Here is a 15,205-nt window from a genome sequence, read left to right as displayed (position 1 = left end):
ATGTAAATGATTCAAACCCATATATACTTTAAAAAGCAATATATCAGAAAGCTACCAAATTAGAAAATTTACCAACCGATGCACACAATGAAGGGGACAAGATGTTTAGCAATTTGCAGATTCCAAGATGTAAGTGGCTTTAACTTTTTAGTGCCTACTAAACTTATCAGAGTATGCCATCAAGGGTATCACCAATTTCTCTCTGGACCAGATGGCAACATGCCTCTCACCATCTGGAAAAGCTCAGCTGGATAATGCTGGGAAGATCTGCTAGAGGTGATAAAGAAATGTTTTACCACTTATTTCCAAAGAAGGGCTCAGCAATACATCTTGAAGGGAGCTATAGCTATTGCTATGGCGACCGAACCTAGCCATCCATTTGCTTCCTGCTGCATTTGATCTCCCCTTCTGCGCTGCTGCCTTGACACCACAGACCTCGCAATGAGTTGTCACAACAGACTCTAAGAGTGGGTGGTAAACCAAGACAAAAACTTTAGAAGAATTAACACCTTGAACTGTTTGGTGTGGTTCTTTGTCTCTCTGGGCTTGTTCCCTATTTTAACTCGGGTCTCCAGATATGAGGTCATGCTTAATTTATAATGCAAAGAGTTATAATGCATGTCAGTCCCATAATTTAGTATTAATCTCAATGCTTAGTGGCATAATTAATGTAACTTTATTTAAAGGTTAACAATATGAATATTGGATTGGAGAAGGGAATTAATGGGGAGAAATAGAAATAGCATTACTAAATTTTATCAAGAGAATCCAAGCTGATGGCAATGATTGCCAGGGTAAAGGAGCAAACTCTAACCTCTACCACCATTTCTGGGACTTTGATGTCAAAGCGTCTATTTGAAAATAAAATACACCAAGAATGTCATTGTGATGAAATCCAATTATGTTTAATTTCTCAAGATTATATTTATTTTTATGCCACCTTTTAAAATCAAGTTTACCCAGGCTGGATTAGAATAATTAAAATCAGATAATTTTTGAATAATAATGAAAACATGCCATAAATACATTAATTAAAGTGCCCCCCCCAAAAAAGCAGTAAAAGCATCAGACAACTTGGTGAAAATGTCCTATGTATGGTAGCATAGAAAATTAGCAAAAAAAAATCCTACTCTTAAGAGAATAAAACATTTTTATTTTCTCAAGTGTTCTGGAAAGGCTATTTTTGGTGAAGTACTCATTGGGGAAAATATTCAAGAATCAAGGGGTCAACAGCTAAAAGCTTTATCTTAAATAATCCTTCAGTGCACCTCACAGATCTATAGCAAGTTAATCAAAAATTATCTTTTAATACAGACTGTTGCTCGATGAGACATTCAGCTACAGTGATCCATAGTTATGGAAACTTCAGATAACTACATAGTATCCTACATATGAACCAATAATGAACTGTTCATTATTGATTTTTTCTGTCAATAAAGATAATAAGAAACTGGCATAGTTCATATTCCCCAAATCCACTCAGTATTTTGTAATCACTGGGATTTCCAGAACTTCCTCAAAGGAAGACTTTATAAGTCTTTATAAGACTTTATATAAGACTTTGCAGTGATTAAAATTATAGGCTACTGAACCATCAGTTGCTGTAGTACGACTTATCCCAAAAATAAGCCCTAGCATGTTTTATACATTTGCACCTATTAAAAGCCCTCCCCTCCCCCCCCAAAATAAGCCCTACTTAACAGCCTGCGCAGTCGGCCACACACCCATTTCATCTGGTTGCTCATGGTGCCATGGCTACACAGGGAGGTGGGGGGGTGGAGCAGCCCCATGCACTCTGCACCAGCTTACCCCAGGGCCCCCACAGCCAGGCCCACAGCTCACGGTGGTAGCACCAACAGCTATGTGTAGCAGGACCCCGTGTGGCCACTGGCCCACTTCTTCTGTTTGCTCGTGGCTGCAACAGAGCAGGAGGCTGAGTGGTGTGTTGGAGCCATGGCCATGAGGTGAGACAGGTGTCGGGGCATGGATGGCCTGGCTGCAGAGGCCCTGAGGTAAGCTGGTGCAGGGCATGTGGAGCAGCTCCACCCCCCTCTGCCTTGTGGCCACAGGACCAGCACATTGCTCGGCCACCTGCTCCATTGCAGACATGAACAAGCAGAAAAAGTGGGCCAGTGGCCACGCAGGGTCCTGCTGGATGGGGCTGCTGGAGGTGCCACTGCAAGGCAAGGCAGGTGTTAGGGCATTGATGGCCTAGCTGTGGGGGCCCTGAAGTAAGCCAATGTGGAGCACATAGGGCAGCTTCACCACCTCGTGCTTCATGGCTGCAGCATCCACACATCACTCAGCTTCCTGCTGGAGCTGCCATCACAAGGCAAAGCAGGTGTCAGGGCATCAGTGGCCTTGCTATGGGGGCCCTGAAGTAAGCCAGCATGGGGCACATGGAGCAGCTTCACCCCCCTGCCTCACAGTGATGGCACTGGCATGCCATGTGGCCTCCTGTCCCACCATGAGCAAGCAGAAGAAGTGGGACTCCCATACATAGAAAAAAAATTAAACAACCATTGAAAGTAAATCCCTGTGCTTATTTTGGGGCCCAAAAGAAAATAAGACCTGTTCTTATTTTCAGGGAAACACAGGTAGTTAGTACATCAGTTTATATTAATAAAAAGTACTCCGTCTATAAAAGCATTCTTCTGTATGCACTTAATGACAAAGGTAGATATAAAAGCACCTTCAAAGATTGACCTGATCTCACACAAAGCAGTTTCACCCAATTCAGAAAGTATTTCCAGAATGGTATTAGGTGAATTCACTGTGTCTTCAGCCTAGATCACCCTACAAAGCAACCAAGAATCTAAACAATCCACTCCAGAAGGAGTGTTTGTATCTGATCAGTCACTACTCTTTGAGCACCTTCTCAAGAAGAACCATTGGCCATGAGTTTAAAATTATTCAGATCTGAATCTTATGGTGTTTTTTTTCAAGACATCTCACAAAAGGCTCCTTTAATGTTGCCAAGCCCCCTTGCCTTTAACCGTGACACAATGATTCCTTGGCACAAGCATGACACTGTTTTCATCTTCTGCCTAGCCCATGATTAAGATAGGTTCAATGCATCCCTAGCGGTACCACTATTAAATTAGTGCTTTCTTATTTATATGAAAATCTCAAAAGTGTGTAAAATTAATGTGGAGTGAATTTAATTGGACATAAACAGAGAAGTGTTTATGGGATGAATAGAAGGTATCTTTCCCCTTCTCCAGTCCCAGCCAGAGACTGCACCAACCCAGACTTTTTAAAGGATTCATAAGATATGCTCAAGAACAACAAACCACTCTGCAGCAAGACTGAAGCAATTTAACCAGGAAACAACAGAACCAACCCTATTTCCTCTGCTATTTTTGCCACCAGAACACAACACAGAGAAATTCAGACATTTATAAAGATGACTGTATAGAAGAAGGAAAAGAAGAAAAGTGAAATCCTAAATAAAAATACTCTCCCCAAAGAGCCACTTTCAGAATTCTTTTCTATTCATATTTTTGCATGCTTTATTCAACTTGTTTTGACAAATAAGAGGACTTATCTCTGTCAAATGGTGGCAGTGTGTGTGTGTGTGTGTGTGTGTGTGTGTGTGTGTTTCTGTATAAAAAAATCATTTCTAACAGAAATAGCTGACAGCGACTTGATGAAAGATCTATCCTTCTACTGTGCTGTGATTGGTGGATGTTTTTCACACTGTCTAGTGACAAACTAAAGGTCTACTGAACCAGTCACTTTCTTATCACACACTGCACACTATTCGACAGTGATTTGGAATAAAGATAGGATAAGGACTTGCACTAAGGACAGCAAAATTCATGCAAATATTGGTGTTTTTTCTGCCAACTCAAGGATAGGTCAATAACTCTTTAACTGTATAGTGAGAAAAGGCTCTGAGGATAGCAATATACCTTTTTATAATGAGTATAAAAAGGTGAGCATTTCATTCCTGCAAGAGGTAATCAATCTAATGGGCAAGGTCAAAGAGGCAAATCAAACTCTTCCAAATCCATATGTCTTAAGACATCAAATCCATGTAAGAGAATTTGACTAAAAAAATGGCCTTTAATTTAATTTGGCCATTTAATGATCAAAATGGCAATCTAGGTCATAATTAAAATGATGACATTTGTTTCAAACTATCTAACTAATGCAATATCAAGGCTTCTGTGGGATTTGCTGGGTCAGATCTTCAAAGATCCCAAAAAACTTGAAAAAGCAACATGGGTGAACTGAAGATACAGTAGGAAAGGAGAATAGTTACTTTTTTGCCTTTATTATAGCAAAAAGGTACCCTTCATAATGCACTCTTAATCAAGCCTGAGATTAGTTTTCCTCTTCCCATATTCTTGTCATTTACCAGTTTGCTCCATTGCCTGCAGCTGTGGTTATATCAAGAGGCTGAATGAGCTCTGCACATAAGGAGAGAAAGTTCAGGAGGCATCCTGCCACCTATTCAGTTTATCTCTGTATTCCAGAGGGCAATATAAGGTCTTTGACAAGGACATCTCCCATACTAGCCAGAAAATCCCTTAAAGGGCTCTAGAACCCATTGGAATCCATTCGCTCCTAGAGGTAGATAATGCTACATCCCAGCCACATATTACAATGAACCGTCAACAAAGTTGTTTTAACTGGGGAAAAAAACACAGGAGAAAGATAAAATAAAAATATGATAAAGGAATCTCTTAGATTTTGGAAGAGGAAAAGATAAATGTCAAAGCAACTACTGTGTTATAATTGTAAAGAAATTAATTGGATATATATGGATTTTCCAACCAACTTTTTGTTGATTTTCCAATCAACATATTTTCTTTTTATCTCACTTTCAACATTTTCCCTTACTGAGCCTCAATTGCAGACATCTCAGTTGAAGACCCACTGGCTCTTGGATTGCAAGGTTAGGGCCTGCCAAGCTTGTTCCACCAAATCAAAGTTTGACTGCTCTGAGCAGCCCATAATAGTGATCATGAATCAAGTTCCTCTTCACATCTACTGAAAGTATGAAGTCAGGAATACATGGATGTCAGGGTACTGTGGGCATAAGTCTGTGTCACCACTTACCTACTGTATTTTCTCACAAATAAGGCCAGGCCTTTTTTTTTTTTTTTTTTTGACCCCTGAAAAAACGGCTAGGCCGTCTTTTCAGGGGTGACTTAATTCCCCCCCTTGCATCCTCGGGCGGGCGGGCGGCAACGGCTTGGATGTTGACCTCGGCGTTGGTGGGGCACTTCGTATCAGGAGACCTTCCACCACTGTTGCTTTCCCTTCTCCCCGTGCTGCCACGGCATTTAGAGCAACGCCGCAATGTTTGGCACAGACACATGCGGCCAGCCAGGGATCCTTCCTGCAACCGGAGCCCTGCAGAGACACTCGGCTTCAGGCGCTCCTGTCGCCGCCTTCCCTTCATCTTCGAAGGCAAAGCCAATTCTTTTAAAAACTATGCCCTACTACCGGTACGACAAAGACTCCCCTGCCCGAGAGGGCAGCCCAATCCCACATGGGGAGGCAAATCTCCCAGGGCTGCAGCGCAGGATCAGCCCACCCCGGGAGAAGCACCCAGCCACCATCCCTGCCTGGCGCCGGGCAGAGTGTGAAGAGCTTCGCCTGGGGTGAGCAGTGCAGCTGACAGGCAGGCCCTCCTGCCTGGTGGTGGAGCTCTCGCCAAGGCAGCGAGCATCTACCCACCGGGCCCTCCGCTCATCCCACCAGGGCCGCGTCAGAGCTGTGCAGGCTGGGCAGAGCCCAGAAAGCGAGCCATGGGTGCGCGCCCGCCTGCCAAGTGAACGAGCCGAGCTTGGCTTCCTTCCCAAGTCCCTCCAGCCCGAACCCGAAGGGGCCACCGGGAGAGGCAGCCCGGCAGTGATAGCAGCCACCCGTCCACGGATAGGGAGGCAAGGCGATGGCAGCGCTGCTTCCCTGGCTGGCGGAGAGAGCCCGAAGCCGTCCGTCCTTTCCACCCCTCGCCCAAACCGCCCCCATCCCCGCGCATCTCCAAATGCGCCGGCAGCTCCAAACGCTGCAGCAGCACGAGTATCAGGCAGAGGCGCTCACTCGGCGGGGCTCAGCTCGGAGGAGGACGTGGCGCAGGCCGTCACCTTGCCTCCCTGTTCACGGATGGGAAGGTGCTATCACTGCCTCGGGCGGCCTCGAGAAGGGAAAGCAACAGTGGCGGAAGGTCTCCCAATAAGAAAGTGCCCCACCAACACCAAAGTCAATGCAGGCAGCATCATATCCGGGTATGCAACAAAAGTACTTCCTAACGGCAAGCCCCCCCCCCACTCCCCCCCATTTTGCATGTTTAATATAGGCCTTAATTTGGGGGGAGGGGCTTAATTTGATTTTATGCCTATAAAACATTCTGGGACTTCCTATTGGGGGAGGCCGTATTGTTGGAGAAACACGGTATGCCCTATGTGAAACTTCTCATGAATTCAGGCAAACACTTGAATGTGTGTAAAACCATGGCCAGTAAATCAGTTTATATAAAATGTTAATTTGAAACCCAGAGTATAATTCAGGTGAGAAGAGAGATGGGAATTGGAGGATCATATGAGAAATGGAGGCTTATTAGTATACAATCATTTATAGTAACTGGCATGGATATAGAAAATTCTTTTTCTATATAAGTCTTTCCAGTAAACTGTTTCCCAAGAGGGAAGAAATGACTATGAGTTTGGTTCTAAGATCAAGAAGACACTGACAGGCAGAAAAAAATTTCAGAGCTGAAAATATTAGGCTACTACACAGTTTTATCCAATGAAAGCCTTTCAGTCAAAGGCATCTGTTAAGACAACCTTTAATCCATATGAATCCTGAAATGAAAATTGACCTTAATAATGACAGGTGGATGCATGTAGAATGGTGAGGAAGAAACATTGACAGTAATCCAGTCATATTCATTTTAGTAAAAAGACTTCTCTTTTGGAAGTCTTGAAGCAAAACTAAATTTGCTTTCTTAAAATTCTCCAAATACATAAACATGCTTTTTCTCCCTCCTAGCCTGCTATGCATCATGTTTTGCTATAAGTCTGCTTTCTCATGTAGGCCTCTCACATGGGAATGCATTTGACTGTTTGGCTGTTGCACAAGAGTGAAATATGGACCTTATTTATTTAGATGGAGGGCATTATAAACAGAACTGTAGATAACAAATCTGCAAAGTTTCAGGATGCCAGAAATGGCTCTTATGAAAACGAGCCTTTAAATTGAGAGAAAATGTTTCATTTGGGGGAAGGCATAAAAATGGCATTTATCATGGATGAATATTTAGACGACATTCTTAATTTTTTCAGGCATACTAGAAGATTAGCTCATGACTTCTCTCTGGCATAAAATATTGGCTTTCTGATCTGCATAACTGTAATTGTATTTGTTGGCACATTTCATTGGACAAATATTGGGAACTTTAGAATTGTACACTGAGCAGCATTGTTTTTAATATACTGTGTATATTTATATGATCAACAGTCTGGCTTCCTCATCCTGCTCCCCAACTCTGTGAGTATTTAAGTTGAGAAGCTGCTTTTCATCCTAACCTCTTGTCAACAAGGCCAAGATGGTGTGACAGCTGGCATTTTCATTGTGTTTGAGAAATGCCAATTACTGGTAAAAGTAACAGCAATGCAGCTATTGCAAGTATCCTCAGCACATTTACTAAATTCTGCAGCAGACTTGTTGTTGTTTTTTAAAGATGCATAGAGATATGCTTAGGATTTGCTTATTGATATTCCACAGACCTTCTCCCCCCACCTACAAAAAAAAGACAGTTTTTGTTATGCTGTGGGCAGCAATCAATGGGAGACATACAATCATATCAGAAAGCTTGCGTGGTCAAAACGATAGAGATATGGAATCTCTTAATAACTTAGCTGAAAAATATGGGGCTACACTGTAAGGATTGTTATATGATAATTTGTCTCATAGCTGCATCCTCTAGGTGAATAAATTCTTAAGTATTTGGGGACCTATTCAAATTGAGGTTTTGAGTGCTTTGCAACTATTACTTGGTAACCTTTCATGAATATTATCTGTACTTAGAACCTAAGATATCTTACAAACTGTGTATTTCTTAATTTATGGAAAGCATAATTAATCTCCAGTGAAGGCTTTCAGCTGTGTAAAGCTGTATGTTCTATTTTTAATGTCCTATTTTTTCCCTTTAAGGAGCTCTCAAGTAATTCACAATTAAATAATATAGTGAAATTTTTAACATTAAAACAAATAAAATAACTGGCAAGTATAACCCATTAAAATAAAATAAACTATTATAGAATGCCTATCATAAATGAAGAACAAGAGAATAGCTGAATCAAACACATTAATGATAAAACTGTTTTAATGATCCTTTTGGAAGCTCCTGAAATAGACTCTGTTGTTGCAAATCTTATAAAAGGATGCCACTAAACATTGAATTCAAAAGTTTCTCTAAGCTTCTGTTTTCTTGTAGAGTTTTCTACAAATGCTTCTCTCCATAAAATCACAGAGCAGAATTGTTTGTATGCTTATCATTAATGTTGTGCTTGCCTTAAATTTCACAACTCAGAGCACTCCCTCCACAATAAAAATTGGATATAAGAACTCAATATTAAAGTTCACAAATTCACAGAAAGAGTGACTGCAGCCATGAAATACAGAGATTGGGGGAAATACTACGATAGATCTTGAAATAATACCGAAATGCAGAGGTGTCACACTGATAAAGGAACATGTTGTCAAAACCAAGATTTTCCCAGTTGTACTATCGGAAAGCCAAGAAAGCTGTGGTATCAGAAAGGCTTAATCAAAACCAAGTAATGCCTTTGAATTGTGTTAGAAAAATGGCTGAGAATATCTTGGACTGTAAGAAGGACTAATCATTTGATTCTAGTTGAAATCATCAAACTATTAGAAAAAATACTAATAATGAAATTCAAGCTAGATATTTTGTACTTATCATGAGAAGGCAAGAGTAATTGGACACAAGCCTCATAAAAAACCAATGTTTGTGCATGTCCTTTAAGTCGGTATTGACTCCTGACAACTACCTGTGTTAACTAAAAGCCTGGCTAATTCAATGAACCAAGCCAAAAAACACACTGAGTCTGGGAAGGCTTTAAAAGCTCTTTATTTCTGCACAGGAGCAAGAGTCCTTGATTTCTTAACCAAGAGGGACAGTTTAGTATTATTTGTGCATAACTTTTATACCCTTTTAAAACAAGGAAAATTATTCATTAATTAATGCAAACTCACAAATCTAACATTTGTGTCCAAGCTTTGTCTATCCCATTATATTCTTAGCATATAACATGTTTTCTTCATTATAATACTGAAGGATGGGTTTTTAATATTATAATGAAGCAAAAAGTATAAAAGTTCACAAAAAGTTCACATCTTTGGAGTAAACTAGTTTGTTCTGGTTATTGCATTCCTTCTCTTATCTTACAGGTGTGCAGGCAAGTATTTACAAACCCTTCCTTACCCTTTTTGAAGACCCGAAATACTGCTACTCTTGAATTGGTCCCTGTAGTTTTCTTGGGAAGATTTTCAGAAGTGGTTGGTTTCTCATTGCCTCTACCTAGGTCTCAGAAAGAGAGACTGGCCAAAAACATGTAGCTGGCTTCATATCTCAGACAAGACTAGAACTCTTCTGGCTTGTGATTTCTAACCTGGTACACACCAAACTGGCTCTGTAAAAATCACTCAATCAAAAATAGCCTGACAAAAGTTAATGTAATTATAATCAATCAATGATGACCCAAACATATGCTTTCAAGAACTCAAAGAAATACTGGGCTTCCAGTTTGAGCTTCTTCGGCGACAGACTGAAACCTCGTCTCTGTGAGGCTTCGATCCCTGCTCGCCGCTGGAGCGCCCCGAGCCAGCTGGTTTCAGGGCTAAGCCACCCCGTAGAGGTGGTGAAGAAAGGGGAGACTGCCTGCAAGGTTGAGGAGAGCCGCATCTCTCCTCCCCAGCTGGCCATTACTCCCTTTCCCAAAGGCAGTTGTAGCAGTGGTCAGAAATGGCCACCACAAAGAAGAACTCGACCAGAAAAGAATGTGCAGGGGGAAGATAAGAAGAGAAAGTTTTGGTTGACCGGGTCAAACAGCAAAAGCAACAAATAAGGTACCCTGGAATTTAAATTTAATAACATTGTTCCCAAAGAAGATTTTGAAGCTGCAAAGGAGAGAGAGAAGGGAAAGGATTAGGTTTTTTTTTCTTCCCTTTCTTATACTGACAGCTAAGAGACTTAAGCAAGAAACTGAAAAAAAATCCACTTTGACATTAATAGGCATCTAAGCTGAAAATAAAAGTCAAAGGGATAATAAAGATTTCTGGATATTTAAAAGTTTTTAAAAGCAGGAAAGGAGAAAAAAAAAGAATAAAAGGGCAGGATCTGGAAAAATGGAGGAGACTGCCTGGAACTAAGGAATGGAACTGTAACTAAAAGGAACTTACAGTGAAATTTCAACAAGATTCCTCAAAGATACATCTTAATTGAAACTTGGTAACAAAATAATAAAACCCCAGGAAGAGAAAGTGGAAAAAAGAAGCAGAAAGAAACAGCCTTGGATTATTTGGATTTTTGGTTTTTGCATCTGGATGACTAAAATTAATCGGGTGGTTGTTTAAAAGTCTTTAAAATGGTATCACTCTTAGAAGAACTGAAAATGGAACTTAAAAAATGGAAAGAAGATGCACAAGAAGGGAGAGATTCTTTTGGCTTCGTATTTCAATTCTTAGAAATGGAGATCTGGAACTATGAGAAACAACAAGAAACGCTTGCAGAACAAGAAGATTGGGACAAAGAAGAAGCCATCTTTAATGATCAAATAATTTTAAGTGAGGGGAAAAAAGAAAAGGGGGGAAAGAGAGTGAAAAGTTTCAGACTAGAACAAACAACCAAAAAGAAGAAGAAGAATTTGAAAGATAAGTATATTAGAAAGCAACAGAAGAGGGGATTACAGATGAGAGAGTTAGAAGTAGAGAGACAAGGGGGTAAAAAGGGGAGGGAGAAGAAGAGGGGGAAGAAGGCAAGGAAAAGAAGTTGTAAAAGACAGAAACAAGAAATGGAGAAACAGGGAAAAGATATAAGGATTGTAACCATAAGCTTGTTTAGAGATAATGGGTGAAAATTTAATTGCAAAAGGGATTCTGCAAAGGTACATAAGATTGTTATATTATAAACAGAAATAATTTTAGAAAACATGATTAAAATGATGAATAAAATATTTACTGTAATGTAGTTGAATGTTTGGTAATAAATAAATGAATTAAAATGATTGAGAGAATTAAATGGGAACATTTGTAATTATTAGTAATGATTTATAAAAATATAAGTGAGAAATATGGAAAAAAAAGAATTAACTATGGAAAGTTTATAAGTGTTCCCAAGGAAGTATGATATTTAATTGAAAAGAAATGTTAAAGATGTTAAGATTTTAATGAATATTAATGATAGAATTGAATTGGAATGGAATGTGTGCTTTATTTACATATATATATATATAATTTTTTCTTTTTAAGAATATAGTGTGTATTTTAAGAATGTACCAAGCAGAATTCGATTGGAAGTTATGTATTATATTGAATGATATAATCTTAAAGGTATACATTGAAGCTTAAATAAGAGTTTGAATGGATAAAATTAAAAGATATAAAGATGTCATACTCCAATTGGTAACTACAGGGAAAAATTTGTTTAATAAGGAAAGATAATATGAAATTGAAACAGGACAGACAAAAGTATAAATATAATGATTTGATTGAGATGAGATAATTAAAATAAAGTTGAGAAAATTAAAAGAGGGGAAAAACTATGTAGAAAATATAAAACGGTAATAAGATATGGAATCTTCTTCTTCTTTTTCTTCAGCATTTGTCTCGCGCTCTGGCGAGGTCCGCTAATGTCCTTGAGTATTGCTTCCACGCCTCTCTGTCTGCCACGTATGTCGGGTCTGCCTTCGCGATCTCTAGATCGGCCTTGATCGTGTCCATCCAGCGTTGCTTAGGTCTACCACGCGGTCTCGCTCCTCCGACAGTCACCTTCATCGCAGATTTGATGATGGATTCTTCCTTAGCGCGACTCACATGGCCGAACCATCGTAGCCGGGACTGCCTCATGACCGTGGGGATGGGCACGACGTTGAACCTTCTACGCACTTCTTCGTTCCTGACGTGATCGAGTAGGGTGAGGTAATAAGATATGGAATAGAATATAAAAATGAGCATGAAATTGAGTTTGGTGTCTGTATGAAGAAGTGATAACCTGGGACCATGCTATTTTCAAAAAAGATGTTTTATTTGTATTTTGTTTTTGTGAAAACCCAAATAAAACTTTCAAAAAAAAAAAGAACTCAAAGAAATAGTATCAAGTTGAAATTCTGACAGAATAATGCTCATTGAACCATGAAAAGTCAAAAGCAACTGAGCTACTGAGGAACTTGCAATCCAATAATCAAAGTGTTCCAAGGTTTTTTTTAGAAAGTCAAAAAAGTTGCCTAATCTTATCCTAGAAGCAACATCATTAATAATGGGATGACTTTGCACAAGATAAAAAGTTTTTCTGAATGCTTTCTTTGTTTTTCTTCAAGTCCGCATTGCTGTTGTAACTGCTCTTCATTGTTACTTGCATTTTCTATTGAGAGAGTAGAAAAAATGTTCAGTAAGAGAAAAAGATAGGATATTTTCTGTCTTTTATGTTTGCATTAAATGCTTTTTCAGACATTTGAGAAGTGAGCAAAGCAACTTTACATTGCCTCTCTCCCATTCTGCTTATAAGAAAATGTGACAAGGTAAACACACAACTGAGTCACAAATTTATATATTTTTAACATCTTTTAAAACTATAAAAGGCCAGAAAATGCCAGACAACCCACTGAAAATGCATTCTTTGGAAATATTTAAATATCAGTTTAAAATATATCTAATATGCTGACTGAAATTATTAAATTAAATTTATGTTGTGGTTTATTATATATTATTTACTGCCATAACTTGGAAGAGGGAGATCAGTCCACACTTATAATCAGTCTCAGTCCAACATCTTAATTATACCTCACTGACTTTGAAATTCTAGTTTAAAAATTAATACAATGCATGAATCTAGTAATGTTAAGTCTTCAGAGTTGCCTGAACCATGAGAAGGGTGGCAAATAAATTTGATGAATAAATGAATGAATGAATGAATGAATGCATGAATGAATGAATGATTCAAGAAGTCCTAATTTTAAAAAGTGTGGTGTAGCATGAAAAGTAAACCCTCTGAAATGTTTGCATTCAGCACACAAATATCACAAGGCAAATTTATTTGTTGGGATCTCCACTTCACACCTGCCCCATTTTTTGTTCTCCAAAACAGATTTAATTACAGAAAATAGTCCATGACTAAACATTTCAGCATTTTAAAAAATGCTCTATGATTTATTACCCTTTCTCTAAATCCAAGACTTCTACCAGAGCACAGCTTTCAAATGTATTAATTGCAGCAGCAAATTGAACTCTTTATATTCCTTCTTATCAGCTGATTCTTGAGAGGAAGTATGTGTAATTATTCAGACAGTAAATTATTAGGAGGAATATAGAAAGAAAGTCAACTGTCAGCCACAATCACTTTGGAGAACAGAAATTACATGAGTTTCTGGAAATTATTAAGACTGAAAATGGACACTACAAAACTGCCAAAATGAATTGTTGCCACTGTCACGGTGAAGCCAGTTATAGAATTTTCTAAAAGTTCTTGAAAAAGCCCTCTCAGTTGTTCATATTTAATAGAATATGGCTGCCAAGTGCACCTGCAAACTTAATTAGTCATTGATTTGGGACATGACATAATAAAAGCAATATTGTTAAAGTCTACTACTCCCCAACATAGGGATGATACTTCTCAAAAACAAATTGGAGATAATCTAAAGTAGCGTGAAATAATAGTGATGGGAATTTTGTTATTTAATTATATATCTATTGGGAAGGAAATATTTAAGGACTAATCTCTCTAGGAAATGCCAGACTTTTCTTCATGGGCAATCTGCAGAGAGGAATAACTGCCTGTTTCAGAAAACTCATAATCTCATTTTTCAAAAGTTCTTTATTAAAATAGAGCCAGTATATAGACCTTATATAAACTGAATTATGGGACTAGAGTATTGTCATGATTCTGCTCATTTTGCAACTGATGCCTATTCTTGCTTTGCAGTGTTTTCAGACAAGAAACACTGGTACATACACTTCCTAGTAGGAAGCAATTGCTGTCTTATTTTTTTTAATGCCTTCAGAAGGCTTTTGTTGCAGAAATAATTTGTCAGCAGCTTGTTTACAAAAAACAAAACAAAACAGTAGGAATAAATACAAATTTGTAGTATTTTTTAATCTCTGTTCTAAATATCAAAATATTTACCTACTACTACTCTCTGTAAATCTCACTAAGGCTTCAGAAGATGAAGAAATGGATGTTTAGCCTAGTGCCAGACTTTGCAGGTTCCCTAGTTTTAGTGAAAAAAACCTGCAGTCTTAAAACTTGGAGTTCTTGCAGTCATTCTTGATAATAAAGATGGACTGTGGTCTGAATCAATAAAAAAAATGTTTCTCATGCTGCTAGACCCGCTTCCCAAGAAAACATATGGAGCTGTTAGTTTAATTAAAAAGACATCTGTATCTCAATCTTGGAATGTGGCAGTGAACAAGGCACACACAGAACTCCTTCTTTGAAGTTCTACAAAATACCCCATAACATTCTGATTAGTAAGCCAGTTAAATGTGGATTGAAAGACATATTTATTATATGCAGGCACAGCTGGCTTGAAAAGTGTATTCAAAGAGAGCTCATCAATGTGGATGAATTATCAAATGTGTGCTGCAAGGGTCAGCTTGGTGTCTTTCAGTATTTTTATTAATGACTTGAATGCAGTGATAGAGGAAATTCTTCTAAGATTGGTGTATATTATTTATTTGGATGAAGTAGCTAATATCTGGCAAGACAGAAATAAAGTTCAACATGGGTTTGGTAGTTTAGAGAACTGAAATGAACAGAATGAAATTTAGTAGACACAACTTACAATGTTTTTACTTAAGAAACAGAAATAAAATAGCAGATTAGGGTGGAGGTATCTGGCTTGATGATAGTACTTGTGAAAAGGAACATGGGCTACTGACTGGAAGTCAGCAGTGTGACCTGGGAGAAAAAATGTCAAAAGTTAAATTTAAGACTGAATTAATAAAAGTTTCA

This window comes from Notechis scutatus, chromosome 2 (genome assembly GCF_049901735.1).
Source record: "Notechis scutatus isolate UNSWTSFEM ecotype Mainland chromosome 2, rNotScu1.2, whole genome shotgun sequence".
Taxonomy (NCBI): domain Eukaryota; kingdom Metazoa; phylum Chordata; class Lepidosauria; order Squamata; family Elapidae; genus Notechis; species Notechis scutatus.
The sequence above is the reverse complement of the archived record's forward strand: the minus strand, read 5'-3'. Positions refer to the sequence as shown.